The 16658-nt window shown below is 36.7% G+C and overlaps 1 pseudogene; it reads left to right on the forward strand.

The window, feature by feature from the left end:
- The first annotated feature begins 15251 nt into the window (after positions 1-15251).
- On the forward strand, positions 15252-15845 carry LOC118811077 (annotated as a pseudogene).
- Positions 15846-16658: the final 813 nt, after the last annotated feature.

The raw sequence follows: 16658 nt of genomic DNA on the forward strand, positions 1-16658 counted from the left end.
TTCCTCCTAATAAACAGACACACGATCAGCTCTGTCTCCTCATTATTCACCACCATCACTGTAATATCTTATTAGAGGATTCTTCATCAACATGAACACACGAAGGCAGTAAGAGGAGACGGTGGAGATCGAGTCTGCAGTGTCTGGGTTTTTAAAACGTTGAATTAAAAAAGGAAAGCATCTCAAAAGTGATGAATATAATGTCATTTTGCTAGAACTGAACTATCCTACCTGTCACAGTTGTTTAAAAACAACGGAAACGAAGTTAAGTTATTACAACACTGGGGTTGTCTTAATATTAGGACAATATTTAGGAAGTTTTGTCTAGTTAGGATGTTTGTGTAATACTGTTTTCTTATCTGGAGTTAGGATAAGATTATGAAGTGAGGAACTGTTGTTCTGTAGTAGCTTTTGTCCTAAATTCAGTCCTAACTGAAGTTCTCATGGTAAATAAACAGATAAGATTTCAGAGATAAGATGTTTCTGTAATTTGGTCCCAGAGTAACAATCGGTCAGCTCGTAGTGACCCTTCAGCTGCCCTTCATTCAGGAGAATTTGTGAACAGTGCTGCAGATTAATCTTAACATTGTACGAGCCTTTCAGGATCCTGAATATGCCAGTTACTATTTAAACTATTTTCCTCAGGAACGGAGGAACACAAGCGGGCCATCTTTTCTTCAGGCTGTGCCCCCAAGCCACAGGTGGTCTATCTTACTTATCAGTTTAAAATGGCTAAAGATCATAAAGATAGTGATTCATACCTGAGTACACCAATATCCCTGTATTAACAATGTATTTGTCTTTACTGTAGGAGGTTTCTGTGCTCAGCTGGCAGCAGGCGGCCTTAATTCCACCTCGTTCTTGTGGAGCGCTGGTGAGAATTAAGGTAAAGTTCAGCTCTTCACACAATGTTTCAATACAAAGAAAGAAGATTTTTATTGGTAATGTCTGCTTAATGTCTCAGTCTCCCCTAAACACTTTATTTTCTCTTTTCCTCTGTCTCTGTAGCAGCTCTGCCAAGCTTTGCACAGAGCAAACAGGATGTTTGCTCACACCTTCTCACAGCCACTTTTTGACAGCACGAAGGTTCGTTTCAGCTGACTATTTTGCTAATTATACAGTTTTCATCACAGAGAAACACTTTATTGACTGTTGTAGTTTGATTTGTGACAATGGTGAAGTTGATAAGATGTTTTCACATGATTCCTGCAGCTGGTGGAGTTGAAGCTCCAACATAAGACCATCTGTGAGGGGCTGGAGTCTGAGCACTGCTGGGTGCTCAGCAACGAATTTTACCATTTGTTCCCAGAGGTGAGTCTCAGTTATTGGTGCAGGTTCATATTTTCACTGTGATTATATTTTCTGCTGTCTTTGTCTGTTTTACTGCCTTTTTTGTTTAACCTCATAGTGTTTACTGATTTTACAGCTTCCTCCTCAGCACTTCGCTACTGTCAGTGCTGTGGCCTGCATCAAGGTAAAGCTACAATCTCACTTGGACTATAAGACTTCTGCTACCAGATTTCCCTATTTAGATATTTTCATGAACATCTCATCTGCTCATTCAGCGCATTGGAACATCGATCAGCAAGGCGTCCATCTACCTTCGCACTGAATCAGTGGAGACATCACTGCAGAATGTTACACTGGTTAGTTCTGTACTTTTGCAGTTACAATTAATAGATTGCAACATAGTAGTTCTGTAAAATTGTGTCCAAATATAAGTTTATGCATTTTCAGCATTTCTCTATGTGTGTTTTGCAGCAAACCAAAGTGTCAAATACACGGAAGGTGGTGTCCATTGATACAGGGGGCTGTTTCAGGACTCATCAGTCCAGCAATACAAGAATCCTTGAGACGCCAGCACCGTTCATGGTTTCCAGCAAAACACAAGGACCCCCACCAGGCTTTTAATCACTGACACTCTACACTCTGATTTCATACATGTTTTATTTCATTATTATAGTAACTGCAGTTTGTAATGCAAATTATATTGTTTTTTCTAACATTATGTGAGAGTGTGTGTGTGTGTGTGTGTGTGTGTGTGTGTGTGTGTATGTGTGTTTCAGATGCAGTTTTCTGTGTAACCAGGAGAGCCCCTGAATGTTTACCTCTGAGAGCATGACAGTGGATCATCACATCTACTCATCTCTAGACTGGAAACATGGTATGAAATAATATTAATTTTAAAGGGGAATAACAGTAATTGTTCAGAATTTCTGCATAATTGAATCATTGTAGTGTAAACAAAGTCATTCAGGTGATTTGATGTGAAATAGTTCATTGTAGAGAAACATGAAGGTTTAGATTTCTTCATAGCAATGCTGATAGTCACCAGGGTTCATGTGGAGGACCTACATGTGTTTTATATGTAATCTCTGTGATAGTGAAAGTTATACATCTGAAAAAAATAAGATTTTATTAGGGACTTATCATCCTGCATGTACCCCTCCACCACAAATGCATTTAAAAAAAATGTTTTACTCCATAACGTTATCTCAAAACTACTGTAAAATATTGTCTCATGCATCAGGCTGGGAATTCATAACTATTTCATGTAATAATGTTCTGTGAGGGAGCTTAAAGAGGCATTAACTCTTTAGACGTCTGGTTCCACTGTGAACAAAGTTTCTTTAAAACAGTGCATTTCACATCAAACCTCTCAGAATGATTTTGGTTAAATTTTAACTCTTACATTATAGAGAAATTTGGAAACATTGGTGGAATTCCCCTTTGAAAAAAGGGGAATTTGTATATGAAATGCTTTTAGAGGCATTTCATATATAAATGTGGACTCTTTGAAAATCTAAAAAGTTACATTTAGAACATTTACAAAGTAACAATAGAAAAAAGACAATAAAAAGGGACAATAAAGTATATTCAGTTCAGTTCAAATATTTAGCAAAGAACACATCAGTACATTTGAGTTATTTTGTTGACACAAATTTAATTTTGAGCTAATCTAAATTCTCTTTCTCAGAAGTAGAACCTGTATTTGTGTTTTAAGGTTAAAAGACAGAGACTCAGAGAACTCCATTCAGCGTAAATATCTTGGGGTAAAAGGCGAAAACACCTCCAAATTCAACATTTATGACTCTATCTGGAGCACTTTAGATCCCTCTCTTTTAATTACCCCATCTGTTCTTTCCTCTTTATCTTTTAATATTCACAGATTTCAGAGAATATCACATCTGTTAGATTTTATTGAACCATGTTTAGAATATCTAAGCCCTATTCCGATGGGATTAGTTTTACATGAGGAGGTGGGATAATGTAACTTTCATTAGCATTTCTCAGTGATTTTAGTCCCATGTCTGTCATTTTTACTGACTTTGCGCTCACTCAGTGTCAGTAAAGATTCCAGTGCCTTTTATTTTCTGTAAACTGAACCATAACCTGAAGTTATATTAATCCTGTGCAAATCAAAATGTTGATAAAAACACTGTCCTGTGTAACCAGTATCAGTACCAATATCCTTTGGAAAATCCTGTGGAGTTTCTGAAGTATGGAGACACTCGAAGAAGTGCTTACTTGTGTTCTCTGATGAAGCTGAAGTCGACTTTTTATTTGCCAGTTTCTTGTTTGAATTTTCTAACTTCAGCCTCCCAGGCTGATATGCAGTGTTACTGTCCTGTCTCATGAGCACCACTTAGAACATTACAGAAAATTACTGAAGAAAGCTAATGGCAATGCCAAAGACACACTGCATTAACTTAACACAGCGAGGTAAATCATTATGGTAAACAACATAATGGATAAATGAAATGTTTTTAAACAATACAGGTGTTCTGAGATAAACTGGCATTGCCCCGTCTCCTCATGGAAAACTAATCCCATCTGAATAGGGCTTTAATTAGTCTTTTTCTTTCTTTCTTTCTTAACGTACTTCATGCAGGGTTCCGGTGCATCATTTGTTGTGGATTAGAGGCTCTAGACAGCAGTGATTCCTGAATGACATCAAGAGGACTGTTCAGTTACTAGACCTGATCAGAGGATGTACGTCGAAGGAAGCCTTGACAAGAAGTGCAGCAAGATTATTAGAGACATCACCATTAACCATCACTGGACTTTATCTTCAGCATTTATTTTCATCAGCAGCAGCATCACCACTGCCACATCATTATTATTTCAGCCACGGACTCAAAACCATTAGAGACATCAGGACTCATGAAGAGATCAGCGCCATCATCACCGTTCAAGTCATCATCAGTGTTGTCATCAGTATTATTGCTGTCATCGCTGTGTTTTAGACTGTGAGGAAGACTGAACAGATCGACCATTCCTGATACAATTATCAATCGTGAACCACTGGACATTATAATCATCAGATTTTTGTTTTCATCAGCAGGAGCAGCATCACCGCTGCCATCATACTCAAGGTCTCAGTTATCATCATCTTAGTCATGGACTGAGTCAGACGGTGTTATCTAATTTCATCATCAGACAACAAGATACGAACCAGCTCAGAAGTTTTTGTGTTAAAGCAGTGGATCTGCTTTATGTAATATACCTGGACTCTTTACTGAGATCCTGTTAGAAGGCTTCCCAGCCTGGGTTCTAGACTGTTGGCTGTAGTTACAGTTCTGCTATTTGTCTGTAACTAACAGTTTGGCATCCATGCTCGGACTAATCATCATTCAGCTGGGATTTTGAGTAAGATCATAATTGATTATTGGTAATCAAAAGCAGTGCAATATTTCAGCAGCATATTAACAAACTTTATTTCATTGATGTGGATTGCTTTGTTAATTGTATTTGTAATGTATTTATTACAACCTTATGAATATTTTTCAGTAAAGTCTCAGTTTATTTCAATGTTGCAAACAGATTTGTTCTAATTTTTACCTTCTGGGTCAATGATAAATAAGGCTTCAGCAGTTTTTCACAGCTGCTGTAAAGGTGTAAATTTATTTTAAACAAGATCATAAATCTTTTCACCAAGGAGATGTCAGGTGGTGCAACCAGACATAAATAGTAATAATCAATTGATATTTAATCAAATTTACCATGACTTTAAACAACAAGTAGTCATTGTTCTTGGACACCAATTTAAACCTATGTTTTTGAACTTATGTTTATATGTACATTTTCAAATATATGTAATATATATGAACATTATTATAAAAATAACACAATTTTATTGTTTTCCTGGGGTCAAACCACCCGACGGCAAAACTGTGATTTAAAAAAAATTTACTCAGGAAAGGGCTACTAACCTTATTATTATTATCATTATTATTATTATTATTATTATTATTATTATTAGACTGTATTGCACCATGAAGGTCACTTGGGATCTTGTTTAGGTCACCACTCTTTTTAAAAGTATGTTAAAATAAAAGTCCTCTGTTGTTGGTTGTGCTGCATGACATGACAGCACCTCATTTTGTACATACCTGCATAGTGATATTTTACAACACGCCCCTGCATTGCATCCTCCCAGAGTTTTAAGAAGGAATAGTACCGGAAAGCGGGACTTTATGCAGATGATCATGTAGTTCCAGTTTTAAATTAAATGTGTAAGGTAAGTAAAGTATATCCATGCAGTTCTAATAAACTGTTATTATTTTTTGAGTTTAGGTAGCTTATTAACATAATTAGAAGCAAGTGTATGAAGATTTTGCCATATATTTGTGCAAATGTGTCTTTGCTGAATGACTCCATTTGGGGTAAGCAGAAAATCATGCAAGTCATTATTAGTATGCTGAGCCTTTGGGACCTCATAATTTTCAAAAAATGACAAGATTTTTAATATCTTTAAATATGCATCATCGCTGAAAGGCTATAGACTACACAGAACACATCTGTGTGAAGCTTAAACACTTTTATTTTGCAATGCCAAGTCAACATCTTATGATGCAATCACAAGTTGTTTCCACCCTCTCATGGATAAAGACAACCCATATAAATGATGTTTATGAAGTACTGTAGAAACTATAGACTCATTTTCAGAGAAACACTGTCCTCTTTTCAACAGTAATTCTTACGACCCCTGAAAATGATGGAGTTTGTTATAAAAATGTATTCCTTTCTCCACTGTGTCCACATCCAACATCCTTTTCTCCCCAATCAATAGTAAGAGTAAGATCTTTGAAAGCACATTGCAATACAGTTACTTGAATTACTCACTGTTTTATGCACACACACACACACACACATATATATATATATATATGTGTGTGTGTGTGTGTGTGTATAAATTAAATATGATAGTTTGTATATCTGTGAAGAATTACTGATTTATTCTAATAAAACATTAAGATGATGAGGTGGACCAGGATATGACAGGCTGAACAAGAACATTTTGTATTTACAAAAATGGCAATAACAAACATTTAAGTGCTCTTGTTGCAGTGTGATGAGTGACGGGATGAAGAATGAACCTGTTTTAAAACCTTGTGAAAACAGTTTTCCTCTTTTAACATCAGTATTTTAACAGCTAATAGAAACTACTATTTTGTATAAAAAACAAGAACAACAACAAGAAAACAACAAAGAAACAAGATGCACGATAGTGTGGACACTCAGGGTGGACAATTTTAGCTAAGGTTAGTAAATGATGAACACATGGTTGACCTACAGCTGCAGACATGTTGAAATGTTCAAGATGACACTTTTGTTTCAAAGATTTATTTTGATATTCTAAAATTCTTTTAATTTACTCAATATTTCACCATGACAGAGTGGACATGTTAAGATTGACCTCAGCTAATTATGGAGACAATGTGAGAAATATTAGGTGATATTAACTTATATATTTATTGAATATACAGCAGGTGCCTTCAGTCCATGCAGATAAAACAATATGAAGGTTGTGATGTCACTGATGTCAAAGGTCAGTTTCTTAAAGGGGCAGTCATCCCAACATAACAGAGTGACCAGCAAATCTTGTATATGTTTGAATAGGTTAATATTTTTATGAACAATCTAAATGCCTTTAAAATGCCTTTAAAATGCCTCTAAAACGTAACAAAAAATATTGTTTCACAACATTTGTATGATGTTTAAAGGACTATGTTGGGGACACTGAAGGCACATTACATTGATATTGACCCATAATTACGAATTTTCTCCATATTATTCTTTTAATTCCACCCTTTTATAAAATCTGACTGTGCGTACAGAAACTATTTTGTTGAAAGTATAATCAGACGTTGTTGAACATGGAGGAGGTGAAAATAAAGAGTATATATTAGGTGAGGTGAGATTTAAGGACAGTAAAGATTGATAAAGTAAAAGTGAATCAAACTTCCCATCACAACAAGCGACAAGCTATAAAAACTGCTCAGCGTTGTCTCTGTTCATCTCCATCTTGTCTTTTATGTTCTTTTGGGGAGAATTTCCTGTAAGACACAGCAGGATTAAGACTCTGATTTTATTCCACTTGTAGAGCTTTTTTACAGTAAATACAGTCTAAATCTCCTTTACACAGAGCTACTGTGTTAATCTCTCTACATCATCTTTCTTATTTGTCTTACATTGTTATTTACAATGGGAGACGACAGTTGACAGCTTTCTCTGTGCAATAGTTATCAAACCACAAGACGAACTTAAACTCCCATTAAAGGTTCATTCACTAAATCAGGGTCCGATTTGTGTTTGAGGCCTTGGGGGTCCCTGCTTTTAAAGGGGAACTTCACAGATTTGTCAAAATTTCTCCCTTGTTTAGTGGAAATTATTTAGAGTGGTTTAATGTGAAATGGTTAATCATAGAGAAACTATCATAAAAGTGTCTTAGCGATCAAGCAGTGAAACCTTAATAATTTCTTCAAGCAACTTTTTTAATGGAGCTTTTAAAAGCATTAAGTGCTTCAGATGTCTGGTTCCTATCACCACCCGGTGAAAATCTCTGATTTGGAGAGTTTCTCTAGAACAGAGCATTTCACATTTTTCTCATTTGTTTACATCTCACTGATTTCATAATGCAGAAAGTTTGAAATGTCTTTGGGATTACCCTTGAAAGGTAGATAGAAACAATTTAGACCCCTAAATGATTCAACAAATTGCTAATGCAGAAGCATCTCATACACTGCAATACTGCAGAATTTAAATATTTATTATTTTAGGAAACTGATTAATCATTTTACCGTTTTAAATATTTGTTCATTTAACATTTTATTTTTCCAGTCGTCCTAATTTTAACAATACAAAGTTTGGTCAGTGGGGGGAGCTGTGCACTCAGTGCTCGATCTCAAACTCCGCCTACGAGCATGGCCATTGGCTCACGAGCTGCTTAATACTGATGTTTAATTGGCTCCACTGAAATATTTGCATGAATCAGAGCTGCTTAATGTAAATGATATGTAAATAAGGTACTGGTGGGTGTTAATTTGAGTATTTGCGCTCAAATCTCCGCTTTTTTCCACCTTGTATGAAAGTTTCTTGTATCAGACTCAGAGGAGTTCAGCCATCATTAAAGGCGCCTTTTAGGAAACTGTAGATGATTAAAGTCTATTGTTTTAAATTCGGCAACATTAACACAATCAATGCTAGATTTACTGAAAATAAAGCGACCTGTCTGCTGAATTATTAACAAAATCAAGCCACTGATCGAGTGTTGAGGAAGTTTACAGAGCTGAGGTGAGATGTGAGATTTAATGGACTGAATGTTTCAAACACTGTTGTCACGTAACTTAAACATGTTTTGAACTAAAGAACGTTACCAAGGTGAAAGAACGTTCCATAGAACTCTAATGAAGCTGAAGTTCTAAACTCGTTCAGTCGTTCACCGACACCCAAACGATCAACCTGCTTTCACTCGAGCTCTCAGTCACAGCGAATCAACCGACACTCCTGCTTTGAGATGAAGCTTCCTTTGGTTCTCCTCGGCGCTCAGCTGCGGCCAGCGGTTCTTTGTGCCGCTGGTATTTCAGCAGCAGCTGTGACCTCTTGTTTTTTTCTTTACAGGTGGCGGCGGATTCTGGACGGACAGCGGGCGACGAGGGCCGAAGATGCTGCGACCCAGACGGACGACTGCGACGGTGAGTTAGCGAGCGGATATTTCTGCTAGCATAGAGCGCTAAGAGAGACACTTGATGTAGAAGAACGACTGTAGAGAGCGAAACTTAGTGCTGCTGATCCTGACAGCGTTTTCTGAACTGCAGCAGTTCAGTGTAAAACAGGTCTGAGGGTGTTTTTGGGGAGAAACACTTTTAAAAAATGCACTTTTTATTGAAGAGCACACTCATGTCCCTCTCTCACACTCAGCGGCCCTAACCGGGCCCGCATTTAAAGCTTAGTAGAGAAGCTGTCTATTGCAGTGTAACTTACTGCTGTCTCACTCACTTATTTACAGATTTGTTTTGTGTTAGTAGCGTTAGCTGACTTTAGCCTAAAGCTAGGCTGAGTCTGGGGTTGCTATGGCAACAGGTTTCCTTAAAGGGGCCATATTACAGAAACGTGTTATGTGACAAGACTAAAATCCGATTATTTTACAGATTTATATTACAGAAGCTAATCTTATCTTAATCTTATCTTAATTTAGGAATTTTATCCTATTTTACAGTATTTTATCTCAAGTTAATAAATCCTAAACTACTCGATGGAGGTCGATAATCAGTTGTTATGTCTGTTACCTAGCAACTGACCATACTTGCACAGCTGAGACGTAAACACGTCTTTACAATAATGTTACAAATGTAGGTCAGTTTGTCAGAAAGCTGCAGTTATGGATGTAAAAAAGGTGAAAACTAAAGTGTGATCAGCTGTAAGTTGTGAATTAGTGAGAGCTCCGTGCTGTTTATCAGAACAGTGTCAGTTCTACTTCCCTTTAATCAGCAGCGCCAACGTTATTCCTCCTAATAAACAGACACACGATCAGCTCTGTCTCCTCATTATTCACCACCATCACTGTAATATCTTATTAGAGGATTCTTCATCAACATGAACACACGAAGGCAATAAAAGGAGACGGTGGAGATCGAGTCTGCAGTGTGCGGGTTTTTTAAAACATAGAATTAAAAAAGGAAAACATCTCAAAAGTGATAAATATAATGTCATTTTGCTAGAACTGAACTATCCTACCTGTCATAGTTGTTTAGAAACAACAGAAACAGAGTTAAGTTATTATAACACTGGTGTTGTTTTAATATTAGGACAATATTTAGGAAGTTTTGTCTAGTTAGGATGTTTCTGCAATACTGTTATCTGGAGTTAGGATAAGATTATGAAGTGAGGAACTGTTGTTCTGTAATGGCTTTTGTCCTAAATTCAGTCCTAACTGAAGTTCTCATGGTAAATAAACAGATAAGATTTTAGAGATAAGATGTTTCTGTAATTCGGTCCCAGAGTAACAAACGGTCAGCTCGTAGTGACCCTTCAGCTGCGTTTCATTCAGGAGAATTTGTGATCAGTGCTGCAGATTAATCTTAACATTGTACGAGCCTTTCAGGATCCTGAATATGTCAGTTTCTATTTAAACTATTTTCCTCAGGAACGGAGGAACACAAGCAGGGCCATCTCTTCTTCAGGCTGTGCCCCCATGCGACAGGTGGTCTTTCTTACTTATCAGTTTGAAATGGCTAAAGATCATAAAGATAGTGATTCATACTTGAGTACACCAATATCCCTGTATTAACAATGTATTTGTCTTTGCTGTAGGAGGTTTCTGTGCTCAGCTGGGAGCAGGCAGTCTTAATTCCACCTCGTTCTTGTGGAGCGCTGGTGAGAATTAAGGTAAAATTCAGCTCTTCACACAATGTTTCAATACAAAGAAAGAAGATTTTTAGTGCTAATGTCTGCTTAATATCTCAGTCTCCCCTAAACACTTTATATTCTCTTTTCCTCTGTCTCTGTAGCAGCTCTGCCAAGCTTTGCACAGAGCAAACAGGATGTTTGCTCACACCTTCTCACAGCCACTTTTTGACAGCACGAAGGTTCGTTTCAGCTGATTATTTTGCTAATTATACAGTTTTCATCTCAGAGAAACACTTTATTGACTGTTGTAGTTTGATTTTTGACAATGGTGAAGTTGATAAGATGTTTTCACATGATTCCTGCAGCTGGTGGAGTTGAAGCTCCAGCATAAGACCACCTGTGAGGGGCTGGAGTCTGAGCACTGCTGGGTGCTCAGCAACGAATTTTACTATTTGTTCCCAGAGGTGAGTCTCAGTTATTGGAGCAGGTTCATATTTTCACTGTGATTATATTTTCTGTTGTCTCTGTCTGTTTTACTGCCTTTTTCATTTAACCTCATAGTGTTTACTGATTTTACAGCTTCCTCCTCAGCACTTCGCTACTGTCAGTGCTGTGGCCTGCATCAAGGTAAAGCTATAATCTCACTTGGGCTACAAGACTTCTGCTACCAGATTTCCCTATTTAGATATTTTTATCAACATCTCATCTGCTCATTCAGCGCATTGGAACATCAATCAGCGAAGCGTCCATCTACCTTCGCACTGAATCAGTGGAGACATCACTGCAGAATGTTACACTGGTTAGTTCTGTACTTTTGCAGTTCCAATTAATAGATTGCAACATAGTAGTTCTGTAAAATTGTGTCCAAATATAAGTTTATGCATTTTCAGCATTTCTCTATGTGTGTTTTGCAGCAAACCAAAGTGTCAAATACACGGAAGGTGGTGTCCATTGATTCAGAGGGCTGTTTCAGGACTCATCAGTCCAGCAATACAAGAATCCTTGAGACGCCAGCACCGTTCCTGGTTTCCAGCAAACCAAAAGGACCCCCACCAGGCTTTTAATCACAAACAGTCTACACTCTGATTTTATATATCTTTTATTTCATTATTATAGTAACTGCAGTTTTGTAATGCAAATTATATTGTTTTTTCTAACATTCTGTGAGAGTGTGTGTGTGTGTGTGTGTGTGTGTGTGTGTGTGTATGTGTGTGTGTATGTATGTGTGTTTTTCAGATGTAGTTTTCTGTGTAACCAGGAGAGCCCCTGAATGTTTACCTCTGAGAGCATGACAGTGGATCATCACATCTACTCATCTCTAGACTGGAAACATGGTATGAAATAATATTAATTTTAAAGGAGAATAACAGTAATTGTTTGGAATTTCTGCATAATTAAATTATTGCAGTATAAACAAAGTCATTCAGAGTGGTTTGATATGAAATAGTTCATTGTAGAGAAACGTGACGATTTAGATTTCTTCATAGTGCTGCTGATAGTTACCAGGGTTCATGATGTCTACAGTGCAAATATAGGCATTTTATTTAATATCCAAAATAGAGAACCTACATGTGTTTTATATGTAATCTTTGTGATAGTAAAATAGTAACACATCTGAAAAAAATAAGATTTTATTAGGGACTATACTGCCTTACAACACCCTGCACGTACCCGTAATTTTAATTGATTAAATTTGTTTTAGTCCATAACATTATCTCAAAACTACTGTAAAATATTGGCATCAGAAAGTGTATTCATAACCATTTCGTGTTGCAGCTTTCTGTGAGGGAGCTTTAAGCTCTTCAGACATCTGTTTCCTATCATTACCACTGTGAACAATTCTGACTTCGTAAGTTCCTCTAGAATAGAACAATTTACATCAAACTTGTCAGAATGATTTTGGTCACATCTTATCCTAAATTTTTAATAATAAAGAGTTCTCCTTAGTGTCAGTTGTAAAGGCATACATAAATGTGGAGTCTTTGCAAAATATAATTTTTTTTTTTCATCAAATCAGAGTATTATCTATATATGTACTTGATTTAAAGTTAAAAGACTTTAAAAGATTTAAAGTTCTCAGTCAGCAAAAATAATCAGAGGTAAAGGGCAAATGCAGCAATTTCAATGTTTATGACTCTGTCTGGAGCACTTTAGATCTCTCTCTTTTAATTACTCCATTTGTTCTTTTCTCATTATCTTTTAACATTACCAGATATGTGATACCTTAACACGTCTATCAGATTTAATTCAACCATGTTTAGAATATCTTAATCTGTCTTTTTCTTTCTTTCTTTCTTCCTTCCTTTTTTCTTTCTTTCTTTCTTTCTTCATCCAGGGTTCCAGTGTAGCGTTCTTCCTGAATTTGAGCCTCTAGACCGCAGTGGTTTTTGAATGTCATCAAAACACTTAAGACAAAAGGACTGTTCAGATTCTGGACCAGATCAGAAGATGTTTGTCAAAGGAAGCCTTGGGAGGAAGTACAGCAGGAACAGTCGAGACATCAGGACTCATGGCGAGAAGATCAGTGCCATCTAATCATCACTGTTCAAGCCATCATAAATCTTTTCATCATTATCTGTACCGTTGCTATCACTGGTGATTTGACCATAAAGAAGACTGGACAGATTCTCACCATCCCTGATACAGTCATCACCATCTCTGGACTTTATCTTCAGCATTTATTTTCATCAGCAGCAGCATCACCACTGCTTCATCATTATTATCTCAGCCACGGACTCAAAACCATTAGAGACATCAGGACTCATGAAGAGGAGATCAGCACCATCATCACCATTCAAAACATCTTCAGTGTTGTCATCAGTATTATTGCTGACATCGCTGTGTTTTAGACTGTGAGGAAGACTGAACAGATTGACAATTCCTGATACAATTATCAATCGTGAACCACTGGACATTATAATCATCAGATTTTTGTTTTCATCAGCAGGAGCAGCATCACCGCTGCCATCATACTCAAGATCTCAGTTTTCATCATCATCTTAGTTATGGACTGAGTCAGAAAGTGTTGCTTAATTTAATCATCAGACAACAAGCTACCAACCAGCTCAGAAGTTTTTGTGTTAAAGCAGTGAATCTGCTTTGTGTAATATACCTGGACTCTTTACTGAGATCCTGCTAGAAGGCTTCCCAGCCTGGGTTCTAGACTGTTGGCTGTAGTTACAGTTCTGCTATTTGTCTATAACTAACAGTTTGGCATCCATGCTCGGACTTATCATCATTCAGCTGGGATTTGAGTAAGATCATAATTGATTATTGGTAATCAAAAGTAGTGCAATATTTCAGCAGCATATTAACAAACTTTATTTCATTGATGTGGATTGTTGTGTAAATTGTATTTGCACAGTATTTATTACAACCTTATGAATATTTTTCAGTAAAGTCTTAATTTATTTCAGTGTTACAAACAAATAGTTTTGTTCTAATTTTTACCTTCTGGGTCAATGATAAATAAGGCTTCAACATTATTATTTGAAAAATTCTCAGTAAAAAACAGATGTGAGCCGCATTTTTATACCTGCTAGATTCTGTTCAGTGTATTTATATTTGTTTCACAGCTGCTGTAAAGGTGTAAATTCATTTTAACCAAGATCATCATTTTTTCATCCAGGTGATGTCAGGTGGTGCAACCAGACATAAATAGTAATAATCAATTGATATTTAATCAGATTTACCATGACTTAAAACTTGTATAAAGTTGTCTTTGTTATTGGACACCAATTTAAACTTTTGTTCTTTAATTTTATTTTTTACTTTAGTTTCATTTTATTTTAATTTAAATATATGAACATTATAATAATAACACATTTTCATGGTTTTCCTGGGGTCAAACCACCTGACAGCCAAACTGTGACTCAAGAAAGGGCTGCTAACCTTGGTATTGCACCATGAAGGTCACTTGCGATCTTCTGTGGGTCACCACTATTACTATTTTATTCATGTTAGAATAAAAGTCCTCTGCTGTTGGTTATGCTGCATGGCACGGCAACACCTCATTTTCATAGGTTTATCATAATCGGATATGCAACTTCTAACTGTCTTACTGTTAGCAAGCCTCTGATATAACTGAGCTAAAGCTACATACCTGCGTAGCTTTTGTTGGCATTATATAATAGTCCAAGTGTATTTTTCATTTACATTTATTTAACCAGGAAAAATGTTACATATGAAATTTAGAAAGTGTCCTGGCCAGGATAGGCAGCAAACAAATTACAAACCATAAAAGCAAAACATTACAAACATAAAGCAAAAAATTCAATAATTAACAGTTATATATAGCTGACCAATTTATGATAGTTAACAAATTACTATCACATAGCCTATTTAATAGTGCAGTTTAGAGCAGCACTGCTGAAGGAACCCAGTGCACGTTCACTCACCTGTTTGCTCAGCAAAATAAGCCCATCACAGCAAGATATGGTAATTACTAGATGTGGCATCATCAGACTCGTAGAACTGATCAGTAACTAACTATCCTGATGGCAGATTTTCACCATAAAGCATAATAGTTCACAAAGGGTAGCCAGGACAGCTTTTTTCTGCTTTATGGATGATGGTTGACTGTCTTGGTTTTCGTAACTGGGGTGGCCAGAAGGGTGGCCATGCTTTGTGCTAGGGCTCATTGGCCACACATTGGCTACACCTTTGCTGACAACTCTTATAAGGGTTGTAGGGATGCCAAATAATGAATAAATGATGTCAAAATACATTGAATATGAAAAAAAACACTCCTGGTTCTGCAGATGTCTGAAAAAAAATACTAACTGCACCAAACATGGACTCAGTATAAACCGGTCTAATGTCATGTACATGTATACAGTGAATGTAGGAACGATTACTCATATACCCAATTTAACAACACTACTCATAGCGGATCAGCGGCCTACGAGTCTATAGACTTTCAGTTTTACACACTGCATTTCTTTCTGACTGATGCTATTCAACAATTTAAAAAAAAAGAACAATCAGGGTGTGTGACCTCATATCGCAGAACTCAGGTTAAATTTGAAACAGACGTTCTCAAACAATTAGTTTTAGGTCTTTCATTTCCAGCTCTTTGAACAAGAATTTGACTTAAAGAGTTCTGTTTTCAAATCTACACTTGTTTTGGAGCTGCAGTGGGAAAATACTCAGATGAGGAAGTGGTGCCAATTCCTCCATACGAGACCTTTCTGGTTACCACCATCAAGTATTGACATTAAGTATTTTCAAAACATTATACATTCATTTCTTCTCAAGTATATTTGTAAAAAAAAAAAAAATGTTTGAATTCTAGCCCATAAATATAGATACATAAATCCTCACAAATGTTCTAAGTGGACCTCATGCGGGAGAAATAAAATGCAAGAAAAACGTAGGCTATGAGCCCTTTAACACTTGCACAATGTTTTGCTCAAGCAGTTGTGCTAACATTACATCTGCTGTTATTTGATGCTAATTGTATGTCCTGTGTATTAAGCATTCTTCTTCCTGTTAGCTACAGGACGGGGGAATTCCTGCACAGTGTGCTGATTTTCCTTTTTGAACACTCCTGATTCAACAGACTAATTATTCACCAGGTTTGGATGGTGTGCTAGATCAGTGAAACCAGCAAACTATGCTAAACCCTGACCCCTCAGTTTCCCCACAATAAATCTGATGATCACTCACCTGTGCATCGTCCATGTTCAGCCACACCACTGAAGGGAGTGAAAAGTATCTCATTAATTTGTCTTGCAAAATTATTTACTTGGAGTCGAGAAGGAAAAATCTTTTTGTGATTATCTTTAATCTTTAAGTTAATCTTTTGGTTAACCACCTTTCAGTAATGATGCATTAGGAAGATTCTGTTCTGCCAGGGCATTTTGAAGTTTTGGATCCTATTTGCCTACCCTGTGTTGTTATGCAGTTATGCAGACTTGGATTGGTTCAGAAACAGAACTAAACACAGTATCATTGGTGAGATTCAGTCAACAAAGATAATGTCCATCTTGTGTATCTTAGTGAAGACAGCAAGAGTTGCTCACAAT

Source organism: Colossoma macropomum, unplaced genomic scaffold (genome assembly GCF_904425465.1).
Source record: "Colossoma macropomum unplaced genomic scaffold, Colossoma_macropomum, whole genome shotgun sequence".
Classification (NCBI taxonomy): Eukaryota; Metazoa; Chordata; class Actinopteri; order Characiformes; family Serrasalmidae; genus Colossoma; species Colossoma macropomum.